The 27,853-nt window shown below is 37.8% G+C and overlaps 1 protein-coding gene and 1 non-coding gene across 2 annotated transcripts in view; both read right to left on the bottom strand.

The window, feature by feature from the left end:
• LOC128861886 (protein still life, isoforms C/SIF type 2) overlaps positions 1-27,853 on the bottom strand; it is a 418,993-nt gene that overhangs the window by 324,452 nt on the left and 66,688 nt on the right. The gene's annotated exons all lie outside the window — the stretch shown is intronic.
• On the bottom strand, positions 24,699-24,892 carry LOC128862623 (U2 spliceosomal RNA). The gene has a single exon (XR_008454517.1). It is a non-coding gene; the product is annotated as a U2 spliceosomal RNA (small nuclear RNA).

Here is a 27,853-nt window from a genome sequence, read left to right as displayed (position 1 = left end):
ATCACAAGATCTCAGTGGCCATAGATGATCATCTCTTCGAGAGATAATACGGTCCGGAAACTTTTCCCGTAAAATATCAATGGTTTCGTTGCTTATCAAGGTCAATACTATCCAATTCCGGCCGCAAAAAATCGTTAGTCATCTTTCGATCACCAAAAACACCTGCTATTGGAAAATCCTTTACTATTTTTCTGTCTGTCACTTCAGAAGTTTAGGAAAAACTATTGATTGTGCGGTAAACAAACATTGCCGAAATATTAAGTTTTTTCAGAAAATATTCTAGAAATTTCCAAAGTTTCATAATCTTTAATGCAATTAAGGTGTATGTAATTCCGATAATGTCAAACAAACTGCAAACTGATCAGTAGTAATTATGTAAAGAGGTTTTTACACTCATTTGATATATTCCAGTGAGTGATAAATAGGCTTTAGTCATTGTACAAAACTCTATGTAGGTTAAAATATTTTTCAAAATATTATAAAGTACGTTTGATGTTTTTGATATTTCCTGAGCTTATTTGAACAATTGAATGCTCTAATTTATAATTGTGTCGGGCTGCCCTGGATCAAAAATGCGTGCCATTTGCTCAGTGCCTTCCATGGAATGTCTCACAAATGGTTTTAGTTTAAGCTATTTCTAATTTTTTCTTTCATTTTGAACGGGGAGAACATATGGATCAAATATAGTAGACATTTCCTTTTGAATCTTCTTAAATGCACATCCAACTTTGCTATAGGGCAAACTAACTTTTCGTTTTCTTATCTTTTTTTAGCTTAATATTTCCATCTCGAATTTCGTGACCTTTATTATTTTTCGCATAGTTTTTCGTAATTTCTATCTATTCTTAACAAAAAAAAAAATAAATTAGGGTACGCTTCTGTTGATATTTTTATGGAAATACGTGCGGAAATATTGCCCGCAGTCATAAAGAAGTTAGAAAAGGTCTTACCGATTTAAATTGTGTTTTATAATGCCATATATGTACATCATTTAAACTCAGCCAGAGTTAAGTTAGCTTATGTTAATATGGTTGCCCAGAGAGAGAAAGCGAACTTGGACGAAAATTAAATTCGTTCTTTGTAACAGCTTTGCAAAGAAAATAAGGTGGAAAAGGAAATTAATAGGAAGGAATAAGAAGAGGTGGAGGTTGTGTATTTGTTGACGACGACCGAACGATGATTGAGTTAAGGTGGCGTGAGCCGCTTCATGCTGCTGATGAAGTCCGTCAGGTGTAGCAAAAAAATGACAGTCAAGAATCTTCAATCCAACCCTGCAAAAGCAAAGCAATTCAGGAGAAGGTCCTCATCCTCCAGAGAGCTGACGCAAAAATGGCCTGAGTAATGAAAAATCTCTCAGTGTGTTGTAAGGGCACTCACGAAATTCGGGAGAAAAATTATTGAGATCGAATAAAAACCACGTCAAATATACAAAAAAATATACAAAAAAAACATAAAAATTGGCGCATCGACTTATGTTAGGTGTTTTGCCGAGTTCCTCCTCCTATATGTGGTGTGTGTGTTGATGTTGTTCCACAAATAGAGGAACCTGCATTTTTATGACGACTGCGAACGGCAAAAGAGTTTTTAGGAAGATCTTTTTCATGGCAGAAATATACTTGAAGTTTTGCCATGGCCTACCGAGGCAGGGCTAAATTTCCGTCCTGCTGTTTGTTTTAAAAATTAATAGCCCGTCATAATGAAATTTTATTGAAAAGTATAAAAAGTTCTGTACGGAACGAATTTAGCACTTCCTTACTTGATGGTAATACATTTTGCTATTATTCAGTGTGGTTTGCCACTTGCTTTTTGTGTTTCTTCTTCTCGCGTATTTCACATATTTTCGGCCTAAAAGTTGGTTGGAGGCCCTTGTAGTGACATTACTTGGCCAATAATTTTCATGCTGTGTGCGCATGTGGTTAAGAGTCCCAGAAGTCATTACAACGTTGTTGTTATTCGTAGGGATATTGTGTTTTCCATATGTACTACATTATTTATACTGCCAGAGCCGCTATTGTCATTTGGTTTACAATACTCTGGTTGATGATTTCAAAGTTTTAGTGAATGAATTTTGTTTGGCTACGAAAAAATCGATATATTTGCATGGTTTGGGTGCAAATGGTTTACACCATCCCATTGTTTTAATTTTAATGTCAAGTGCTTTCTTTTTTGTAATCTACAATTAAGAGCAATGAGCATTCGGTAATTTGAACCTAATTGGTGCTTAAGCTTCAACTTTTAGAACATAGATTAAAGTAGTAAAGCATATGATTTACTTAGATTTAGCCAAATAATCTGCAAAATCTTCGGCTTTTTTAAATATAACCGAGATTGCAACTTGTAAATTTTCTTTTAATGAACAAGCAACGCTCTGAAAGAAATGCCCTTTGATGACTCCAAATAATAAACACAATCTAGAAAGTGGTCACTTGAGATTAGTATATGCAGGTAATGTCAATAGGTCGCTTCATATTGCGAACATTTATATGAAATACTATGTACTAAGGTACCATAAAATGTTTTTCAAAAAGCCTAAAAGCAAGCCTTTTAGCGTAAACAATTCTCTTATAAGGTGTAACGGGTTCAAAAAATCGAATTTTCTTTTTTTACATTTTTCGGAAGAAAAACCTCTTAAAAATATACTATAAAAATTTCAGACAGAAATTTTAATTATTTTTAAAGTTATAGCTAAAATAAGAGAGCGCGCCGTAGTGTGAAAGCGTGTGGCACGCCAGCAGGAGCTGTTGTCGAAACTTTAAACGCGTTTTTCTCAAAACCATGTTTTCGAAATTTCGGGGAATCACTGACTTAAAACTATTGAACCGATTTGGCTCAAAATTTAACCCGTTATTCTAGACGCACATATCTAGATCCCGGACCTTTAAAACATTTGATTTTTTAATAATAAACTTTTTAATTTAAACAATTTATAAAGAAAAAAATTAGATTTTGAGAACTTTTTTCACAAGTCCGCCACTTTGTTTTTGTTTTTTACTTTTATGTATATTTTAGGTTCGGGACCTAAAATAAAGTCTACAGAATAATAATCTTTTTGAATTTTTTATTTCAGATGACTTTGGAAGGCTGTGTGTTTCCCCGAACCAACTCATCTTTTTTTTAAGGACTCCACTTTGACGTCAAAAATTTTAAACAAATTAATATAAAATTAACTTTAAAAAAATCTTTTTATATACATACTTCAAAACACCAATAGGAACATGTAAAAGCTTTAAAACGATCGCATTTTATTTTATTTTTTTTTAAGATTCATGAAAAAACGTCGAAACACCGGACTACTACCATCCCCAAAGTTGGAAAGAAAGTTTGGCCAAGTCCGGTTGAGTTTTGAAACAATTTAAATTAATGAACATCGATTTTGTAGCGATGCTTTAATCTGGTCAGAGATGTTTAATCTTTCTAAATCTTTACCCCGAAGAGGAGTGTATAGATAAAATCAATTTAAGGCCGGCTGTAGGTCGAATAAAAATTGTATGAGTAAGATTTAAATAGTAGACACGAATATTTTTTGCGTAGAAATTGGATGAAAATAATGTGTTTGTGTGGCAGTCAAATGCTCTAAGAAATATTGAATTTCCTTGCTTCTATTAAATTTCTCCGTTATTTTCTATGTTTACACCATCATCTCCATCCAATTCCATCAAAACTTTGAAAAGACTCAAATTGAATACAAATTTATACAATGTCCATATATTGAGCGGCAATATTGTAGCATTGTCCCATAAGCATAATTTTGACATTCAGTTTTAAGGAAAACAGCTTAACAGAATCTTATGTGGATGCCAATCGCACTGGTGTGGAGTGACTGTCAGAGTTAGGGGCCGTGTGCATGCAGTACCCACTCGCCCATATATGTATGTATACTCGTATGTGTGTATGTATGTACAATAGTTATGTTGGTAAAGCGCACGCTGACTGTAGGATAGACAACCAGATAAAAACGACATTCAAGCGAAATAGCGTCATTTTTAAAACACCCTGTATGCATTTAAATGGGCAGTTACGTTCACTGACATTTGCATCAACATAAATGTCCATTGTAATCGCATATAGTAAATGCCACTCGTTGCCGGGCATCTGCTGCATCCAACAGTACACACCGAAATAACCGAAACATACATGCAAAGTACCATTTATTCATTTTCCTTCAATATTCGACTGAACAAAAACCGAAGCTCTACCATTTTAATAAACTCAAAAACAATCCACTAAATCAAACTCCTTTTAAGATTTTATAATGAAGAGCTCTGGAGGGGACCTCGAAAAATAAATCGGAATTATCTTTATTACTATATTCACAATTTTATTAATCAAATGGGAGTTGCCTGATCTCCCATCGGGCGCGTCCCAGGTGATGGATAGGGAAGCCCTGTCATCATAAAGTGGCCTTTTCAGCTGGGATAGGTTCCAACACGCGTGTGACGACTCAAAGTTAGCATAGAATCAAGGTGCCATCCGCGAACCAAACTGGCTAGGGAGGAGTCCAGAAGAAAAACCGCAAAAGTAATGAACACGATGGATTAATTACTCCAGATGGAACCCACACAAGTGGCAATCCACAAGCTTCGGCGGCAGGGGTATGGATTCTGGAGGCCCCAACCATTACCCAAGTCTCTCAGCTCTATGAGCTAGAGCGCATCCTGGAGGAGACTGGGGTTGCTATCGTAATGCCCTCTTCTTCAGAGACGGAAAAATGTTTCCCGGTTTTGGAGGGCCTGAGTTGGGAGGCTGCTTCGGTGGCGGCACGACCTCCCAAAGAAACCGAGAAATCGAAGAGCGTGGCAAGAAGGGAAAGGAGAAAGCGGCGGGCAAGGCTCATACGGGAGAAATCCTCATGCGGCTCTGCCGGCCCTTCTGCGTCTGTGTCCTCCAAAAGGCCTCGATCGGGGGAAATCACGCCAACAGAAGCCACCACGTCCTCGGTGGGCACTGGCGCTCCCAAATTGTCTCGCTATCGACGTAAGTGGAGGTAGACGGTGGCTGAAAAGAGCACGCCTTCCTGCCCTGAAGATGATGCTGATATCCGCGCTACGACCCTTCAAGGTACGAGCGTGATATCGGCGCAGGTGAATGTGGCGGGCGATGGTTCTACTGAGCCGCGGTCTAACCGCCGCCTCGACAACAAGTCCAACCCAATTGTCTACCCAGCGAAAATTTCGTCAGTGGAGGGGGGCGAGGAGAGTGTATCCTTCAGGAGGGCCATCTGCTGGATTCCGGATCCCGATCTGTCCACAGCGGATGTCCTGTCCTGCCTGCGTGCCCAGAATCCGGGCATCAACACGATACTTTTTCGAACCCTCTCGCACACCAAGAGTAGCAATTGGGAAGGAAAGGAAGGGGCCTCTCTTGTGGTGCGAGTGGATGAGGCCAGTGTTGATGTCATGTGCTCTGGGTACAGGAACCGTCTGAGATTTGTGATTGCATTTGCTTATTTTCCTTACGATGCCCTGGAAGGGCCACCCCCTGGGAAGGCCACCAGTCTCGTAAGGTTCTGTGAGCGGCGCGGTCTGAGCCTCGTTCTCTGCTGCGATGTTAATGCCCAGCATACAATCTGGGGCAGCAGCAATTGCAATGAGCGGGCCTCTCGGCTATTCGAGTTTACCGCTTCCTCTTGCCTAAACATACACTACACGGGCAGACAGCCCACATTTGTTACTGCTAGAAGGCAGGAGGTGAATGAAGCCGCCATTCGATTTGCCATCGAATCTTTTGGCGGCAACAGGTCTCCCGGACCAGATGGCATTTATCCCGCCATGCTGAAGGAAGGCATAGAGTCAGTGACTGCAGCCCCGAAGAAAATCTTCACTGCATGCTTGGCACTGGCTTATATACCACGCTCATAGAGAATGGTGAGGGTCGCTTTAATCCCTAAGGTTGGGAGAGATGACTACACCAGCCTAAAAACCTTTTGACCGATCAGCATGACCTCTTTCATGCTGAAAAGTCTCGAACGGCTATTGGACCCACCAAAACTGGTATTGTCCTCTTTACCAGAAGAAGGAAACTTGATGGACTCGTTCTGCCTAAGCTAAAAGGAGTCACAATCCAGCTATCCAAAGAAATCAAATATCTTGGAGTAATCCTTGATAGTAAACTTCTTTGAAAGTCACACGTTCAAACAAAACCATCCAAAGCACTGACGGCCTTCTGGCAGTGCAAAACTGTCTTTGGGAAAACGTGGGGCCTTTCTCCTAACAAAGTCCTATGGATCTATACGGCTATGGTAAGACCTATTATCATCTATGCATCAGTGGTCCGGATGAGTAGGTAGACTCTCTCTCGTGGGCGTCAGGAGGACCTTATCGAGACTACAACGCACTGTGGCCAAGCATGGCTCCAGCAGGACAAAACTGCACTTCGCTTTAGGAATGCATGCATCTGTTTTTCAAGCGGAGATGTATGCAGTTCAAGAAGCGATGCACTTTGTTGTGGAAAACCGATGGAGAAGCAGATCTATATATGTCTGCAGCGACAGCCAAGCTGCGCTCCTGGCCTTAGACAGCCCGCGAACCACATCAGGGGCAGTCGAGTCCTGTAAATCATAACAGCCTGATGCTAACATGGGTCCCGGGACACGTGGGTATCGCGGGTAACGAGACCTCTGACTCCTTAGCTAAGATGGGCTCTGAGGCCAACTTCTTTGGCCCAGAACCCATTTTGCCACTCCCTGCGGTCATCAAAGCCACGGTTAGCAAATGGCACCCCACAAGCGAGCTTGGCAGGCTGAGAGAGGCTACAGATGGACTAAATTGATGTTACCTGTCATGTCCGATCGACTGTCGCAAACCCTCCTGTCATTAAGCAGAAGGAAGTGCACACGGCTGGCTGCATTGATGACGGGCCACTTTCTGTGGGCGAAGCACATGGAAAGGGTGGGCATCTCAGACAGTGTACTCTGCCCAGCTTGTGAAGACGAGGATGGGACGGCGAACCACTTTCTGTGCGTCTGCCCCGCCTTCGCTCGAATCAGGTTTGGGGTCTTTGGCACTGATGTGTTAAGAAGCGACCACCTTGGCTCCTTCAGATTTCTTCGGAGAACGGGGAGATTTAAAGAAAATGAAAAGGAAATCCAAGCGTAGTACAATGGACTTAATTATTGTCTGAGTGCTGCTCCTGCTAGTTGGCTAAATAAATGGCGCGTAGACCCTTTTTGGGTTTTTGGCCGAGCTCATCCTCCTATTTGTGGCATGCGTCTTGATGTTGTTTCACAAATGGGAGGACCTACAGCTTCAAGCCGACTCCGAACGGCAAATATTTTATGAGGAGCTTTTCCATGGCAGAAATACACTCGGAGGTTTGCCATTGCCTGCCGAGGGGCGACCGTTATGAGAAAAATGTTTTTCTTAAATTTGGTATTTCTCCGAGATTCGAACCAACGCTACTTAACGAAGCACTGCATCGACAACAAATCTGGGTGTTTAAATTAGAATAATATTTGAAATATTTCACCCAAAATTTGCAGATACTTTTGCAAAAGTCGCTCCATATGGGTTAATGACAAAAAATGGATATATTTGTATATTTTTAATGCTTCATGAAATAATATCCAATTTGAATGGCTTACAATTCATTTCATCACAAACTCGCTCCTAAACTGAAATGGGAATTAATGAAATTTCTTCGAGTATATTTTGTTGAGGTTTTTGTAAATGTGTGGCATGAACTACATTTATATAATGAATTACCAAAAAAAAGTAAGAATTTAAAGCATTACCGTAAATAGCTAAATTACTTTCAATAAAAATCGGTCGTTGTGTAATCGAAAATTTATATGAAATGGTATTTGGACTTTGTCTGTATTTTTTTTACGCAGTAATTTTGGCATTCAACATCAGTTAAGAGCTTTGTAGGAGGGTAAAGACATTTTTGTGCACACACAAAGTTCTTTTATCTGCTTATAGCTGCTATCTTTGTAGGTCCATGTACACACACATAGATACATATGTCTCAATCACTTTCGGAAATTAGGTCTCTTCCAATTACTTCCACTATTGAGCATTAAGGAGAAGTCTGGTGATGTTTTCCTTTTGTCTGAAGCAAACATACAAACATGCATACATATCACAATCACTATTTGCGCTAAACCAATAATTCGCTTGACTTCTACAAGTAAGCAAAATCTATTACCAGCCATGTTCTTTCGTTCCGTTAGCCATCATATACCGCACTACTAACATATATTAGTTACGTTTTCCTTCACTGCCCTATTTCTTTTGTTTTCCATTCAATTGAATTGAATCTTGTTCAAATTTGTTAAACGTCAATACTGTCAAGAAATTTAACACGATTATATGTGTATGTAAGCAAACGCACACCCATATTACTTTAATTGATTGAGGCTTCATTTCTACATGCTGGTAAAGTGAAGTTTACATGACATAAAAAGTGATATATCATCCGGCGAAGCATTCATTTTACTCTCTGCATTGATAGTTGAAAAATCTATAACAGCATAAATATTTTTGTCGGCATTTTCAGATTACAATTTTAGTAAGAACAAAAGTTTCCATTTAAATTTAAATCGGACTGGTCGTCGTTGCATTATTGCCTATTTACTCCGAATATAACTGTTTATACATTCCATATCTATGTACAGTAGGTGTCAGAAGTCTAGGGATTATAACTTCAAGGCTGAGAGAAGGGAGTCCGTGTAAATTAACAGAAAGCGAAAGGCGCAGTTGCACATAGGGCTAGTGAAGAAACATATAAAGATAACTGCTTCAAATAACTGCGTAGCGGCACCCACATCACGGTTGTCAGTTGCGATTTCGAGGTTGTAAAAGACTTCGTATATTTAGGAACCAGCATTAAAAACGACAACAATGTCAGCCTAGAAATCGTAGAGAGAGAGATTGCCAACAAGTGCTACTTTTTTGGACTAAGTAGGCAACTGAGTTGTAAAATCCTCTTTCGACGAACAAAACTAACACTCTACAAGGCTCTCATCATGCCCGTCCTAACGTATGGCGCAGAAGCGTGGACGATGACAACATCCGATGAAGCGACGTTCGGAGTGTATGAGAGAAAGATTCTGCTCAAGATTTTTGAACCTTTGCATGTTGGCAACGACGAATATCGCAAGCGACAACATACAGGGTTTGATTGAAAAGTAATAAACCTTATTTTTTTAAGCAGTTTTATTATACCTTTTGGCTTATACAACTAATATTCTTCAAAATAGTACTATTGAGTGTCAATACACCGCTGGTAGCGGTCCTTCCACTACAGGAAACATTTTTTAAGCTCATCCGCCGGATTCGCGTTCAATTCGGCTGTCACAGTGTTTTGGATCGCCTCGATGGAGTCGAAACACCTCCCCTTCAGCTTTCTTTTCAGGCGCGGGAACAAGAAGAAGTCCGGAGGGGACATGTCTGGGCTGTAGGGAGGGTAGGGAAGCACCGAAACCCCCTCCTGGCCAATGTAGAGGTGCAGAGGAAGGCGGGGTGCGCCGGCGCATTGTCGTGATGAAGAGTCCAATTGTTGACGAGGTCGGGCCGAACACAGGCGACGCGGTTTTTCAGTCGAAGGAGCGCTTCTTTGTAAAATGCCGCGTTTACAGTGCTTCCTGGAGGTACAAACTCCTTGTAGACGATGATCGAGTAACGTTGCTCCAACGATCACTGCATTTTCGCCACTGCAAAATCCTAACTTACTTTTAAAACAGCTTTCACGCACGGAGTGATGTTGACTGCACCGCTGGGACCGGTTTCTAGTGGAAGGGGAAGGTCCAACGATCATTTTCCCCCACCAGCCGATTCGGTTGATCGCTTGGCAGACGCTCCGCGCGGGAAGACTCATTACTTTTCAATCAAACCCTGTAGACATAGCGGAGTGAATAAAGATCCAGTGGCTACGTTGGCTGGACCATATCGTCCGAATGGATACAAACGATTCGGCTCTGAAAGTATTCGATGCGGTACCGGCTGATGGTAGCAGAGGAAGAGGAAGGCCTCGTCTGCATTCAAAAGATCAGGTGGAGAAGGACTTGACTGCACTTGGTGTGTCCAACTGGCGATTAATCGTGCCAATTAAGAAGAAGAAGACCTGCCTCAAAAATAATTAACCGCTTAAGTCATTAAAAAGATTAAATAAGGAATTTCGGATGAAAGCAAGTTTTGCATTTTTGACATCAAAGGAAGAAAAATTATGTGGAGGGTGTGGGTACAGCGTTAAAGAAAATTTGTTACCAAAAGTGAAACATTTGGTGGTGTGGTGATGGTGTGAGGGTGTACGGCAGCAGGTGCCGGGAGAAAATTCCAATTTATTGGCGTAACAATAGATACATTTGCTTATTTGGATATTTTAAAACAAAATTTTATGTAAAACGCTGATATGCTGGGATTATCAAATGCCTACTGCTTTCAACAACACACCGTGTCGCCAAGCATACAGCTCAAATAGTAAATCTATTGCTGCGAAGCCAATGTCCCCAAGCTATAGTTAAAAATTCCGCAACCGCCAGTTTTGTAACCTATTGCCAGATTTAAACTTAAGAGCGTTTCTGGAAATAAATACAAGGAAACGCTAAATTAAAAGCAAAGCGGGATTAAAATACGTTCTATGGGAGAAGATTGCTAACCAAGAGGCTACCAAGTTGGTAAATTCTGCCTAATAGATTTAAGACAGTGTTGAAACGTCTAAACTAATAAAATATGTGCATATATTTTGAGAGCTTTTTGAATATTTTAAATTTTGTATTGTATAAACGAGCGTAGATTTTTGGAGTTCGCCATTTTAGTGTTTCAAATAAAAACTATTATTTATTTATTAAATGGTATGATCTAAAATTAATTATGCATTTTATTTATTAAGTTTAATGGCCTTATATAGGTCAAAAAAAAAGCTTAAACACTTTTTTCGTGCTACTTTTCAACCGCCACACAGGAGCGCAGACTTATGACACTAAGTGTATGCATTTATACTTCGTCCATTCAGTTTTAGTAACGACGATAATGCCAAAATACCAACAGCTTCCACGTCCACTGATGCTAGACTTCAACATCACATCACATCACATCACATCAACACCAACACCAACACTAATATCACATGGATGGCTATGTTCTAACAAGTTTATTGTTTAAGCTTCGCTGAACCGCCACTTTTGTTCGGCTATGTGCTTGTATGCTATTCGCCATGAATTGTAATTTGCTAGCACGCCAATTATCATTAGCGTTGAAATTGTATCCTAAAATGTGTAAGCGAAATTTCGATTGTGGAATGAAATGGAAAATTGGTGCACTAATGTCTGGCATTAGCTGTTGCTCATTTTCTTTAGTTTTGTATGTTGAAAGTTATTCATAGAAACATTTTTCGATACATGCGGTTATTCCTCCTACATATGCACATACCTATATATATAAATATATGAATTCGTATACTTATTTACGTTGAATTTATGTGCATTTATTCTTGTTAGATTATGCGTCGGACGACCCTAGACATTTTATTTGCTTTAACATAACATTAATTTGATATTTCACAAACAGTTCTACTTTCGTTTCGCTTAAAGTCTAGAATTTTGTGTAAAAGAAAACAGTAGAACATGCATTGGTTTTTGATTTGATTTTTATCTATTTATTTGACCTCTAGTTGTCAAATTTTGTTTAAGACTTAAAACTCTAGCGACCAAAACCAAAAAATTAAAAAAAAAAAATTAAAAATACATGAAAAGAGAGGCCTCACAATACGAGAGATTGCTTTAAAAACAAAAAGAAGCTTAACTGTGGTTCTGCATTACTTTCATTTGAAAGAGACGTACGGATGTACCAAGAGAAGTGGTAGAAGACAAAAACTTCGCGCTAGAGATGCTCGTGATATAATATTAAACGTTTAGCTACATATAAATAAATCAAATAGCTTTGCTGAAATTGAATACACTCTTACATCAGAATTTACTACCCGTCGTGTATAACAAAGCGGAGTGCCATTACTCATTCTATATACTATATTTGGCATCCCTGTAGATTCATTTTACATTATTTGTTTACTATTCATTGTATATGCTATTTCTCACACAGCTCATTCTTTCGTCTGGATATGAACTCATTTTATGACAGTCGTTAGAGTGATCTCAATAAAGTTGGTTATCCTGATCTGTCAGCAGTGACAAGAGTCTTATCTACAGGGTGAACGATATAAAGTGTTACCTATTCAAAACACCATAACTTTTTTGTGTGAAATTAGTTTTTATTGATTTCAAAGACAAAAGTGTTCAAAAATGATTACAATTTTAACATATAATATATTCACTTTAGCTCGATATTACCACCTTTTGGCTTGACTATACCCTTCCAACGGTCAAAAAATGAGTTGCATGCTGCACGAATGTGATCTTGAGGTATTTCAGGCCATTCTCGCAAAATCGATTTTTTCAGCGCATCCATACTGGCATATTTTTTAGTCCACACCTTCCTATCCAAAATGGACCAGATGGAATAGTCCATCGGATTTGCGTCTGGCGAATTCGAAAGCCATTGTGTGGACGAAATGAAGTGTGGAACATGATTTTTTTACCATTCTTGGTTCACACGAGCTTTATGAGACGGTGCCGAGTCCTGTTGGAACGTCCATGGTCTATGACCGAAATGTTTGCGTGCCCACGGCTCTAAAGCAGCTTCTAAATCATTTTCCCAATAATAGATCGCATTCACTTTGACACCAGGCTCGATAAAAACGATTGGAGTGCGTCCATCAGCGGTCACTGCGGCCCAAACCATTACTTGCGATGGGAAATTGCTTCGAGTGGCCATACGTTGGCTCAAATTCTTGTATGAGCGTTCGTTCAAGTAAACACGATCGTTTTGAGTGTTTATGAATTGCTCAATTGGGAAATTTTTTTCATCAGAAAACACAATGTTAGGAAATTCGCCACGTCGTGCAAGCGCAACAACTCCTTTGCTCTTTAGTACCGGGCATACATACAATCTTTAATTGTAACAATACAGCACCGAATTATTAGGAAATTGAAAAAAAAAACTGTTGCCGGAACTTATAACTTATTGAAGCAAGTAAATGCTTAACGCGTGCCCACACATCAAAACCGGTTAGCAATATCGCAAAAATATTTAATCCGGTTTCCTTTTGTCGTTGGCCAAATATTCTTGAAAATCAAAGTACTTACAAAATACATTGGGACCTTCAATTGCTTGCTAAACTCTGTGAGGAAAAAAGGAAAGAACGCCTTGAATTGTTGAGAACAAGTTAAAGGTTCGCCACAACCCGAATTGTGGAAACAAAAAATTGTGGATACGCATTATTTTTCAAGAAGATAACGGAATATATTCAAGGTGGCAATAAGTCTAAATGGATATATGTGTATATAAATTTGAAGTACAAGGGTACAATGGATATATATGTACGTATTTTGACGGCTAGGCTTCTTTTGCATGCTACGTAATCATGTCCTAAATCAAGCTTTTCTTCTGGCTATTTGCTAATAAAAGTTTTTATGTGTTCTTTTCCTTGCATTGGAAATAAAAGAAATATTGTCAAACTTTGGTTGATACATTAATTTTTACTAATTATAAAATCAATCACGCATAGGGTCAGGCGCCACACAAATGGTGTTAACATTTTTTTGGTCACTAGCTAAGGGTTAACTAGCATTGGAGTGACGCAGAATATATCATATAATTACACGAACATTTAATGGAAAGCCCATATCCTCTGCGACTATGTCAGTACACATTCAGTACATGTATGTATGTATGTATAAAACGAATACCAGTACTCAGGTTGCTACATTCCATCAAACAATTGCCCAATCTAACTGAACTTTTCTCAGCTACCCCACATAAGCTTACAGCTTATTAACCTATGCATGTACACAATTTGTCAAAACGAAAACGTGCGGGCACATACAAATATATGTACATACATATGTATGGACGTATGCCGGAAGCATTCTTTCATGTTTAGGAGATGTGCCAATTTTGTGGACAAATTTGTGCTCTGACTGTGAATACATGCGTAAGAACTGTTATTTACGCAACCAGCTTTCTTGTTAATCTTTAGCAATATGCAAACGGTACTTTTAGCTGTTACTTAGATACATCTATTTTTCAAACGCTCTAAGACATTTTCACATTTTTCTTAAGAGTTTTTTTTTGTGTAAATTTTAATGCGTAAGCATTTTTACTGAATTCTTGTATATGGTAAAACAAACTTGAATGCTCGTGCGACCTTCGGGTTCAGCCATTTTCGAACACAAAATTTCAATTCGGCTTCGCCAAATAATAACAGCATACATACTTTGAGATAGGCATATAGTACGTGAATGTACCAAAATGTTCAGAATATTGAGACGAGTTAACTTAGCGATGAGTGTCCGTCGGTTCGAGCAAAAATTATTATTATTCAATGCTACTTGGTACACATTCTACGCATATTCATTCTGTAATTTACAGGAAAGGAAAATCGTGGTGTCTCTGCCAGGAATGAAAGAAAATTATTAAAATTTAATAAAAATGATTAGGCAAAAAAAGGAGTAAGTAAAATTTGGAAACATTAGCGGCACCATTCCCACTTTTGAGTAATTGCGTGTATCTCCAGGCCGACTCAGCACAAGTTTTCTCTCCACCTCATTTAGATCAGACATAAATATAATTTTAAACCACATCCACTTTTTATGTGCTAAGGCTGCATTCTCGTCCGCTTCTCTGATGTTGCAATCTATAACTCTCATTGCCTATGCGTTTCATTTATTCCAAATGAGCTTCACCACTCCAAAAGCTAGTGTTTATGGTACAAAATTGTTCCAACATTGTCTCGAAGAAATTTTTATGCAAATTGTTATTATTAGGCTTAAGCGCTTGTACGACTTGAATTTTGAGGAGGTGAAATCTAAGATTCTTCCTCACTATTTCATGCACAGTAGTTTTTGGAAGTCCCAGAGCAATTACTATCTTGCACGGGGACTGACGAACTGACACGGATTATCATGCCAACTTGTATCGATGAGTTAAATACTCGTATATTCATTTTTTTCCGAAGTCCGGCTGGGAATTTGTTGCCCTGTTAAGAACGAACCAAATCTTCACTTGAGGCATGAAATAATCGTCGAATAATGTGAATAAAATCTATTAGTCCATCAGCCAGCGACAGATTTTCACGACCAAGTTCCTCTCAGTCGATAACTCGAAAAATGCCTCAGAGAATCGCATTATGAAGCGTTGTAAACGTTAGCTGCAGCTCCGAGGCTGGGTTGAGCAGTGGTAGCCGCCCACGCGCGTAATAAAAAAAATTATTTTTAATCATTTACTCCCGATTAAAAAATTGATCCAATTAAAGTTAGACTAATGTTTTGAAGAAATGAAATTGTCAGCTAATTATAAAGTGAGGGATTATACGTCAGCTGGTCACACAAATATGAAAAAAATATATGTATATGTGTTCAGTGATTTCCTCCCAAAAGCAAATTTTTCAGATGATAGTTTATGTATTCTTCTTCTTAATTGGCGCGATAACCGCTTACGTGATTTTGGCCGAGTTTAACAAAGCGCCAGTCGTTTCTTTCTCGTGCTAACCGGCGCCAATGGACACACCAAGTGAAGCCAAGTCCTTCTCCACCTGATCTTTCCAACGCAGAGGAGGTCTTCCTCTTCCTCTGCTACCACCAGCTGGTACCGCATCGAATACTTTCAAAGCCGGAGCGTTTGTATCCATTCGGACGATGTATTGTTTTTAATAAATAAATAAGTCAGCTGGCTATATGTAGGTGGGATGTGTGTCAGCTGATGCCCTGAAGGTGCAACGTAGAAGCTAGTCGGAAACATTTATAGCCTAAGTAAATGTATCAGCTGACGAGATTTCCCCCAACATATGACAGTTGATTTCTTTTATCACTTACAGGATTATGTCAACAATCCGCACAAAAATTTTTTTTCGGGAGGAAATGAGATTCTTAAAGTTATTCAACCGTACATTTAATGAGCAAACTGAAATGTATAATTTTATGGCAATGTTTCGATTAAATCAAATTTTTTATGGGAACTTTACGATTCTTAAGAATAGAAATATATATGTAAATATTTGGCTAAGCAAATCAATTAATTTATAATTTTTCAGTATTTATATTAATAATGTTTAAGTTTTAATACAAATAGTTATTTAATTATGTTTGGTAATTTAATAATTTTCATTTTCGCTTCTGCTCATCTCACTTTCTTCTCTTTCTGACTCACTGTCAGAGTCGCTGATTAAAAATAATTTTTTTATTACGCGCGTGGGCGGCTACCACTGCTCAACCCACCCCCGGAGCCGCAGCTGACGTTTACAACGCTTCATAATGCAACCATCTGAGGCATTTTAAGAATTATCGACTGAGAAGAAATAATTGATAAAAATTAGCGCCTGGCTTACTGACTATAGGACGAGCAGTTGCACATTGGCCGCTAAATGCGCTTCGATTGTGAACCAGCACGAGTAACGAAGTTTCCCTCACCGCTCATTCGCTCAGCGGTTTGGGAGAAACTTTAAATTTAAAACCTTATTCTGCCACCGGGCACCTTGCACTTCCAAATTATTTTTTGATGCAAAAATTCATTTGCAAATTCAAAAGTTGAATTTTGTAAACAGAAGCCTAAGAAATTCCATCGAATGTTCAGCCATTGTCATTAAACGCTCCAACGTGTTTACTAATTCAAGTGCTTCTCCGATTGTTACTGTCGCTTCCTCGGCTTCCGTGTCTGCAGAGAAATATTCAAATAGTGAACACATACTCCTATTTATCAAACAAATATTAAGCCTTTCTACCTTCATCCTAGTCTCGTTTGCATCATCATTGTCGATGATCTTCGCCCGTTAGAGGCGCATTGGTGACAATACCTTCATATAATAAATAAATAAATAAATAAACTTGCTCAATGCCTTTAAAAGTACAGCATCCGATTGGCTTATAGAAGTTTCACTCACAGTTTGAGATTGAGAGTTTATAAAGCACGCCTGCGTGAAGCAGTTGCTAATAGACACTTCCGCACTCTTTCCCACACTTTTGTTATCATTGAAATATCGAATACGGTAAAAGTAAATAACTTCTGTTAAACCTCAGTATCTCAAGTTTTAGAAAGAATTTTAATTTTTCTGCAGTAGTATGCTATTTTGAAGATTTTATTATTTCTAGATCCGTTGCCGCTTTTTTTCTAATCATTGGATAATCTAAAAAGCCAAGACGTTTGAGAAATGTCAAAAAGTTACCACTTTTATACAGAAATAATATGAAGGCCTGGATGAGATCTAATATTTTTGAAAAGTTTTTACGAAACAGTAGAGATAACTAAAAAACAAACATGAAACACATTTACTCTTGGTAGATAATTGAATTGTTATATATAGCTCCCGCGGAGCTAATAATTTTAGAAAAATTTGCAGAAAACATGTGACGAGTCGAAATCAAATTATAGTTTTTTTTATTTTATTTGCATGCATCTTTATTTGTGTATCTATGATTTGAATGTAACTTTCTTGTTTCTTGTGTTTTTTGTTTTATTATCAGTTTTTTTGGGTAGAACATTGAGAAGATTTTATAAAAAAAATTTTGGTAGATCCTTATAAGCGATGTCGTTATAAACGATTAGTGGATTATATGTAAATAATGTTGACGTATTTTGTTTATAAATCTTGTGACAAAAGCTTTTTTACAAACATGACTATTTGCATAAATTACTAAGGAACCATCTGAACTTCTTTATAAATTTGCATCTACATTAAAACGAGTGTTTAAATCTGTGGAAGCCCCTGCAATCACAGTGTATTCTGTTTATGATAATAAGGCAAACCAAAGCAATAGACATTTGTTACACTAGATTATACAGCAGATATATGTATGTACTGTACACACATAGATACAAAAAGTTTAATAATTTCGTGGACATCCGGTGAACTGAGTACTTTGAAACGATTAAAAAGAGGCAGAACTTTTCCCAGAAATACACAGGCAGCAAAAGTAAAATCAGAAGTTACTCGTTTGTTTATTTTATACACATACATACATATGTATGTAAGTATTTAGCACAGAAAAATTTGACTGTGCTAGCATTGGCAACAGTTTTAAACATAATTTTCTAGACCGCCATGCAAACGGCGGTCATTGTATCATATTAGCATTCGCGCCAGCTGTGTTCAATTAATTTCAATTTATCACACAATAGAAAATGCTGGTGAAACAGATGCAAGTATGTATGTGAATGGGTAGTCAAGGGTCCAAAAAGAAACTTATGTGATTTCGTTGTGTATTTTGAAGTCGATGGTGAGCGGAAAGAGAGTGGAAGTTAAAAAAAAGTAGATTAACATCTCTATGTAGATATTCAGGCCAGAAAAGGTCTTCGGTTTAGTGCGCCTCCACATTGGTACCGTAAACCGGCAAACGGGACTGAATTGTAAACAAATATACCTACATGTATGTACATATGTGTAGATATACCGGCCTACTTGAATACATTTTAATGGATTTTGCTACTTATTTCGAATTAAGTTTTTCGCTTCCTGTCCAAATATTGACATCGTGCCGTGCGGTCATTCCTAGTCAAAATAGCGCTTGAAAAAACTTTCACCGAATGCGGAGGTTGAAGAAGAGGCGGGACGACTTTTTTACACACCCAATATGAGGGATGCAATTTAATTTCACTACCCGACACGAAAATAATCACGGCATGTGATGTATCAATCTTAGGTAAAAAATTTCGATGAATCCAATTATGGCAGTCGCATATGGCATAGCGTAAAACAGAAAGGTTTTCGACATATTGCAAATTTTAGCTTCAAACAAAGGTACGGCTGCTAAATTTTTAATATATTCACCCTTTGGTTCACTATTTTAAGGTATATTTTTTATAGAGAATTAAGTAGTCCTTTCAAGAAAATAAAAATGATTCAAATCGTTTGGGAAGTGGCATAGTTATGGTGGATCAAAATTAAATTTTCATGCAATTTTTTACTATTTTTAGGCCTTTGCCAATCTCTTCTTTTTGACGAAATAAGTATAAAATAATTCCCTGTTTTTGCACCGTAGGTCGATAGCCTGTCATAAACGGATGAAAAAGGATCTTGACTTTTACGTTCTACTTCTACTTACATACAAGAATGTCATGAGAATGAGTAATATTCGTTCTCTAAAACTGGAGGATATTTACAGATTTGCCAAAGAATCTGGAAAATTCTCACAGGACTAACTATCTCTTTCTCTGTCTCTATTCTTTCCTATCTCTTTCTCTGATACTTTTCTCCTTCCCTCCTTGACTATCCAGCCCCTTTTCAGAGCTTTAAATACAATGGGCTCTTTAGCCTGAGTGTTTTAGGAGCCACCAAATCTCCTGGTGCTCCTTGGCTCGATCTTTTCAAATTTCAATTTCTACAAACAAGAATACTCCAACATAAAGTGATCGACCATGGGGAGTAAAAGTTATAACTTTCTTGCATAGTGCTGTGGTACATATGAATATATTTACTTGCGAATATTTATTTTGTGTGAAGTCTCTGTACGGACTCCGTCAAACAGCACCCAGTTAAGACTCCTAATATTGAACTGTGGCTTATTCGATATAGGTATCTCTAGCAACTTATACTTCGGACCTAAATCGTCCTGGTACTCGCTATGCAAACCCAATAACTAAAGGTCATTCGTCCAAGACGCTCTGCTTAGAGAAACCTCTTCGAAAGTAACTTGCTTAGCTAGTTGTGAAATTCTCTGCCAAATCACCATATGTACCACATATTTTTAGTTTTGATTGGCACGATCTTTCAAACACAAAAGAGGCCTTAATCTTCTGCTGCTACCATCAGCTGGCACCACATCGAATACTTTTAGAACTGGAGCGTTGCTATACAGATGGATGTATCGTATGGTATGACCTCTTTATCGGAGCCGGTTAATCTTTATTCTTTGTAAAAGTTTTATCATATAAAAGTATTATAATAATAAAAGTATTCAGAAGCGACCGGGAGGAAGATTAAGAATTCCCTGACTAACTTCGAGCGGTCCGTCAGTGAACCTAAGACCTTCTTTCCACATGGATTTTAGAATACATGTTAACCACTTTAGAAGCATTGGTTGGTTGGTTGGTTAAAGTGGTGATTCTTCCAGAATCCAACTAGCGCTTCCGCACCATTTTGTTGCCATATCCTCGTTACCAACTTGTTTAACGGTTATTTACAGCATAACTATATCCAGTCTGTGCGGTTAAGGAACCTTATTAGGTTGTTAACGTCTAAGCCAGATAGTTGTTCGAGATTCTCGAACAGCGGTTGGCCCAGGGTTAACATTCTGTCCTTCCATAGGGCAGGGCATTCACAGAGGAAATGGAAGATTGTCTCCTTTTTCTCCGGTTGTTTGCAACTGTGACAGTATGTATTGTGAGGGATACCCATTTTGGCTGCTTGTTCTCCGATAGACCAGAAGCCAGTTAGGACTGCCGTTAGTCTCCAGGCGTCCCGTCGTTTCATTCTTATTAATGCCGACGATTGTTTGAGATTGTAGGTGGGCCATAACGTTCTGCTAATTTTGCATTTCGTCTGGACTTTCCACCTACAGTCTGCGATTCGGAGGTATTTTAGGGAAATTGTGCTCTTGACTGCACCTAATGGTGTGAGTACCGATTCTGCAAGAGCGTTATTCATGGCAGATCCCCCTCTTGCCAGTTCATCTGCTTTTTCGTTGCCTTCAATGTTCCGATGTCCCGGGACCCAGATTAAGGTAACTTTATGGTTTTCACTCAAGATGGTGAGGATATTCCTACTTTGTTCCACCACTTTGGAGGTTGTTGTGGCCGAACCCAGTGCCTGGATTGCAGCTTGGCTATCCGAGAGAATAGCGATATTACCCTTAAAAGAGAAATCTGCGATTAGTAACCTACAGGCTTCCCCAATTGCCAGTACTTCCGCCTGGAAGACACTGCTGGTATTAGGGAGACGCACAGATTTCTCAATTTTAAGTCTGTGAGAATATATTCCAGCTCCAACACCGCAGCCCATTTTACTTCCATCCGTATAGACTGTAGTGTCGAAGTTGTTTAGAGAGAATCCCTTATTCCATTCTTCCTTAGTTGGAAAGAGAGTGGCAAAATTCCTATTGAAAGTTACCGTCGGGACGATGTAGTCAGTTCTCACCGAGATTAACTGAGTTTGTCGCAATAATAGACTGGCATGACCATAAGTTTTTTCTCTCCAGCGGCCCGCTTCGTTTAACCTAAATGCACTCATGGTTGCCGTCTTCTTAATATGTAGGTCTATTGGAATAACGTGGAGTAGAAGCATAATCACAATTACCTTAAGGAAACCACAGCTTCTTAAATATACCCCATTGCAACTCTCATAGAGGTTAAAGATTAAAGAGTCGTTGGGAAAAGAGTATCTTTCTGAAACGAGTTTTTGTTTTAAAAAGTGCAAATTTGAATTTTCATTTCCATCCCGGGTACATACAAATTATGTTTTCAGTTCTTAAATTTTTAAGAATTAAGAAAGTTGGAATTAAAGTCATAAGAAATATACGTAGAAATGTCTGAAAGGAAACCCCAGTGTTTTGTGCTTTTAGAGAGGGCAAGCCCATCGAAATCCTCACAAGTACCTATGCTGGTATAAGTATGTTGCACATAGGTATCTACATATGTATGCACAATAAAAGCATTTTCATGTTGTAGGCGGCATAAGTAAATAAACAGTAGTAATGGAAAGTAAAATCATCACCAAAGAAGCAGTCGAAACAACATCAGTCACAGCTGCGGTGGGATTTCGGATCTGATTTGGTGTGAGGGACATTGATTGCACTAACAAAAATGTTTCCCAGCATCAATCCTTGTCGAGTAGAAACTATTCTTCGAGCAGAGAAATGCTGTGATTTACCCAATTCAGAAGCTGTCTTGCAGTAATTCTGGTTTATCTTTCTTCCCCTACCGCTCTCCGCTCAAACAGGTCATTAGAGTACTAAGTATTTCATTGTTGCTCTGCGCTAAAGTACATATGTACTTGGCAGTTAGTGCGGGTAGTTGTGGCAATGTTGGATTATTTGGTTGACGTAGTAGCCTCTGCAAACTTTGCTGGTGTTGATTGTAATGGCGTTGCGTACAAATATCTACTATTTATTGTACATATTTTTGTTGCGGTGGCATTGTTATGCGGATATGCAGCAACTGCTGCACAAAGGGAATACTAACAGAAGTAGCATCGAAATGTACAGCAATGAAAATATTGAGAATGAGTAAGAGCCACAGTAGTGGCATCAACATCAACATTGGCCGCAAATGCAACTCAATATGAATGAAATGTAGAATCGAAATTGACCGATGGCCTCCGTCACAACTTTATAGAGTGAACTGGCTAACAAAAGGGAAATGTTTGAAGTAAACGACTGCTATTGAACAAAAATGCTGCCAACTAAAATTGTGGTGATTGATGTAATTTGCACAAGATTCAACTGGCTTGTTATCGCCATCGTTTGTGGTGAATTTAATGTCTTTTCTCCCAGGATTGGTAAGTGAGTTGGTGGGTGTACTGTTGCGGATAGAACCAAAGTTTGAAATTTTGTTGAGCTCTACACGTACGTACAAACAAAGCAATTAAATATGTTCTTACAAGAAGTACTGAGAATTGGCAGGTGATAAATAAAAAAGTATTAGCTGTACCTTATACGCCAATTGAGAGAGCACATTCGTCGAAAAAAGTCAGATATATGGCAAATTAGTTTCTTCATACGTTGTCTTGGTCTAAAATTGCAACCAATACAGTTGCGTAGCCATCATATTTACCATATATCGTGCCGGCTGACTGTTTCGCTTTCCGAAACAAAAATTACCACTTAAATACAATAGTTTTTAAGTCAATAAAAGACATAACAGAGAATTTGTGCCGAGAACTAAAATCAATTCGGGATTGTGTATTATTTCGGAAGGAGTCTGCTTTAAGTGCACCCCAATATATTTTATTGAACAATTGTCGGTATTATATTATTTCGGAAGAATATTTGTTTTGCCTTTAGAAATGGGTTGAGTAACTTTCATTTCACTTTTCTAATGGAAAGCTTCGAAAATATTTCCATCCTTACTTTTTCATTGGATCTGTAAAACAAATTGTAAAATGTGCTGAAAACCTTAGTAATATCTGCTTCAACTCACACAGGATCGGACTTCAATTGGTATTTCCAGGAAGCAAACGGACTGCCTTCAAGCCAGCCATGTAACCATAACCTTTGCCAGTGTGTATTTTTTTATTACCTCATTTAAAAGAATATTTTAAATTGATATATCAGCAAACGTTTATTTATGATTTAGTCATTTAAAATTGTAAAATAGTCTTACACATAAGACTTTTAAGTAGGTGAATAGTATGTCGAAATTTTTGTCGAATTTTTTATGGGAAAAGATTTGCTATGAAATATTTTTAAGAAAAAGTATTCAAGTTTTATTTTCGAGTATAACTCAGAAAAATAAGAAATTTGGTTAACTAACCCTCCGTTGTACACCTCTTTTAAATCCTTCGGTTCATCACTCGGGCCTTTTTTCGTCGTGCTCGAGCATCCTTTTTAAAATATTATATCCATAAATCGATAGAAAGTTAAATTTTAGGAAGCTACCTAGAAGCTCAAGTCATTAGCTATAATAGAAATAGGTTAAATTCACGTCTCAAGTCGAAAAAGCCAGTCTGGCCAGACCCGGGTGCCCAGCGGAGGGTTAAAGGATAGGTGATAAAAAAATATATGTATTTTTTCCAGAACAGTCAATTCTGCTATATTTCCAGAGGCAGAGCAAGGGATATTCCACTCATATTGTTTAGTCCAATATAGTATTCGTTTAAAATACTTTAACGTTTTTCAACTCCTGTTATGCGTTATAATTTTCTGTGTAAATAAGTAGGTTTTGTTTGAAATATAGGGTTATTCAATAGGTGCGTTTCAACTTTTTTCCGATAGGGAGGGCGAACGACGCAATATTTTTTATTTTTCGCTTGTCATTTGTAAACTTCATTAGTATACATTTCATCATGGAACGCTACACACTTGATTGCAAATCGTGCAAATTTTTTATGAAAATAATCGTTCTGTTGCTGCTACTTTAAGAGCATTACGGCCATTTTACGGTCCATTTAACAAGCCGTCCCGTTTTGGGGTTATGTGAAGTCATTGGTCTACAGTAACAAGCCGGCGACGATTTGTGAGCTCAGAGCCAATATTGAACACGAATTTCGGCCGATTTATGCAAAAGAGTGGTCGAAAATTGGGTTCAACGATTGGACTTCGTAAAACGTGCACGCGGTGGTCATGCAAAAGAAATCGAATTTCATACTTAAATGTATATGTTCAAATTCGATAATAAAAAATAAAGAAATACCAGTCTAACGGTTAGACGCGATAGAAGTGAAACCTTCCGTAAGACAAACTGAGAGAGAATAAGACGAAAGCAGCATTATAATTATAGGTTCATTATAATATTGCTCTAAAGTTCATATTTTATTTTCTTCATTTTATTATTATTCATCCTCAATGTTTTCAATTTCAACAAATGATACGAGTGGCTTATGATAGATAAAATATGATACAAATGCTTTGGTTTCGATGTTGTCAAAAAAAATACCCAAACGGACCGAAGAAACAGACTTACAAATTTCTTCCATTTTCGTCTACTTGTATTCATATAAAAATTTATGTCTCTTCCCACCAAAGCTAAATGTATTAGTATATTTCTTCTTGTATTTATTCAATAATTTGGGCCGAAATACCGGCGGTACTGCAATACCGGGCCAACCCGTGGCAGAGGTGGAGCAAGCCCTTAAAACACTCCGCCCATTTCCAAAAATCAGTTTTACATTTGTTGTCCTCCGACGGAGGATCTATCAGATGTTACGCTGATAAGAACAGATACCACACTACCTAGTCAATAGATTTTCTAATAAACCTTTTGAGAATTACACGCTCACAAAAATTAATGTACGAAATATTTATACCGATTCACTTAAACTGACTTTCAGTATCTAAACCAAAAATAGAAAAGCCAAAAAACTGTTTTCAATAAATAATCAGAAATGTCCTACAATGCAAATTTCAAAAAAATTTTTTTTTCTTGTGATTCGAACCAAGAATTTTGGATCGGAAGCCCACAATGCTAGCCGCTCGACTATCGCGCCATACTGTCGGTGCTGGCCTAAAAGTTATTTAGTTCATCGCTACGTTTATATGTAATATTCGTAGCCAAGTTGGTCGCTTTTTCGTTTCACTTTTTCCCAAATCACTCCCAACGATTCTAAAGAAGTTTTCACTTCAAAAAATTAGTTAAAAAAGTCAAACCGTTTGTGTTTTATTCAAAAAAGTTTAAAAGTTGAAGCGCTCTTACTGAAAAACCCAATAAATGTGTATACAAAGGGGAAAATTTTGGAAAATAAAGGCTGCAGAAAAATTGTAATTTTGAAGCTAAAGAGACAAATTATTATTTAAATTTTTGCCATAAACATCATCAGTTCAATTACCACAGGATATTTGGATTTTCGTCACAACATCATCATTTCAATAACTACAAGATTTTGAGATAACTGCACGACACATACATATAAATAAGTATCAAAATCACAAAAATTAGCCATTTGGAAAGAATATATGTATACCATTTCATACCGAAAATATACCAAGAGAAATTATTTAGGTTATTGACCGCCATTCTGTACTTTGTTGCATACCTAGCCATCTGTTGTAGTTTACAGGCACATTTCTACCAACAAAAAGCAATTTGAACGAGCTGCTATAAAAAATTTCTGTAGATTATCAGAATTCATAGAAAATAGAAGAAATATTAGTGCTTATGCTGTTCGTTGTATTTGAAAGTTAAAAATAGTTTCAATAGTCGTTCTGAGACCATAACTGCTAATAAGCTTAAATAAAATAATACATTTTCATGATATCAATATCTATTATCGGAATATGAACTGAATGTGGGTTGGCTAGTTACAGCAGGGAACTTTCAAATTATTTTATCCGCTTTCAGATTCGTGGGTCTCATACCAATTTAGACAGAATAAAGTTTTGCACTTTCAATTTGTGGCGGCTTTGGTTCAAGCAATAGAGGATTAATAGGCAATGGTCCCATATCAGGCTTTCACTCCAAAAAATATTATATATATATATATATAATTGACGCGTACACCCTTTTTGGGTATTTGGCCGAGCTCCTCCTCCTATGTGTGGCGCGCGTCTTGATGCTGTTCCACAAATGGAGAGACCTACAGTTTCAAACCGACTCCGAACGGCAGATATTTTTTATGAGGAGCTTTTGCATGGCAGAAATACACTCGGAGGATTGCCATTGCCTGCCGAGGGGCGACCGCTATTAGAAAAAACTTTTTCTTAATTTTGGTGTTTCACCGAGATTCGAACCGACGTTCTCTCTGTGAATTCCGAATGGTAGTCACGCACAAACCCATTCGGCTAACTTACAAAAATATTGTTTTACCAATAAATTTTCTTTCCAATAAAATAATAAAATCTTGGATGATCACTTTTTTTCAGCTCAGAATTTATCCTTTTTTATTAGAAACTCCTGTACAGCCAGTCTGAAATGTTGTTGAGACACTAACTATTCATAAACTTGCTTTCGAATTACTTTCCAAAGAATTTCGGCCAGCCGCTTGGGCACGAATACAAAGAAGTGTCTCCAAGGGTAACCATAATCTGCCTCAATCGAGATACACTGACTTCTTCTTTTGGAAAGTATCAAGGGCAGATATAAAAATTAGGGATTTATGCTCTGCCGGCAATCGTACTATATGACAGATTATTCACTACTACATTGAAAAATTGTCTCGTTAGAATATCTGATTGCAAACGTTGGGTTTAAAATCTGGAGCGATTTGACAAATAAAATACACAGACTATTCTTCAGAATTTTCATCGACCTCTGTTTCCGTTGTGGATATTTTCAAGGCGTTCAAGTTAGGAAAGGAAGCTCAGCATTCCGACGACAGTCCGTTTCACGTTGTCGGATTGGCCCAGACTTATTTCTAGCCAAATACTTGCCGCTCCAGCACCATCAACAGTCACCGTACATACTTATGTGAAGGTTAATGATGCTACAGCAACAACAACAACAACAGGAATGAAGCTCGGCGAACTATGTACAAATTCTACTTTCTAAGTAGTTTATATTTAAATTAGTGATTACTAATTCCCTTCGGGCTCCATACTATGCTTTTTACGGGTGAGGAGTAACTCAGATGACAAAAAAAAAAAAAAAAAAATAGCAGCAATAACTGCAACAATACTAATGACAGTTAAGCAGCAATGTTTGCTACAAAGTTAATAGAGCTAAAAGAGTTCGGCTGGAGGTCAGATTTTTCATAAAGAAGTCACATGAAGCTATAACAGGTAAGCTTAGGAAATGGTTGATCAATACATATTATTTTTGGACAGATGGTCCATTATTAAAGTTGAACGATAAGCCGACGCATTATCGGCCAATAAGCGCCAACTTCTATTCTTACGGTATTTTGGTCGAACACGACGTATTCACGAGAGCAAATGCTTCATAACACCGAGGTACACCTTTAAGCTGCATTCCATAAAAAACGCAATGAAAATTTTGAGTTTTTCAATGTATATACCGACAACTTTAACTTGTTTTTGTGTTCGCAGCAGTTCTTAAGCGATCGTAGGTGGTAGAGATACGAGATAAACACTGACCACCATAAGTTTTCTATATAATTTGATGCGCTTTGGAATTTATTTACAGAGTTTAAAACAAAATTTAATATTTGTCTTTGACGAGTATTTAAAATTCATTTTTTGATAGTTCAAAAGCACACTCTCACTAGACGCAATTCACGATGAATGTAGCATCACATGCCTAAATGATCTAAAATATAGCGTCTC

This window comes from Anastrepha ludens, chromosome 4 (genome assembly GCF_028408465.1).
Source record: "Anastrepha ludens isolate Willacy chromosome 4, idAnaLude1.1, whole genome shotgun sequence".
Taxonomy (NCBI): Eukaryota; Metazoa; Arthropoda; class Insecta; order Diptera; family Tephritidae; genus Anastrepha; species Anastrepha ludens.
Note: the sequence above shows the minus strand (reverse complement) of the source record. Positions and strands in the feature narration are given on the sequence as shown.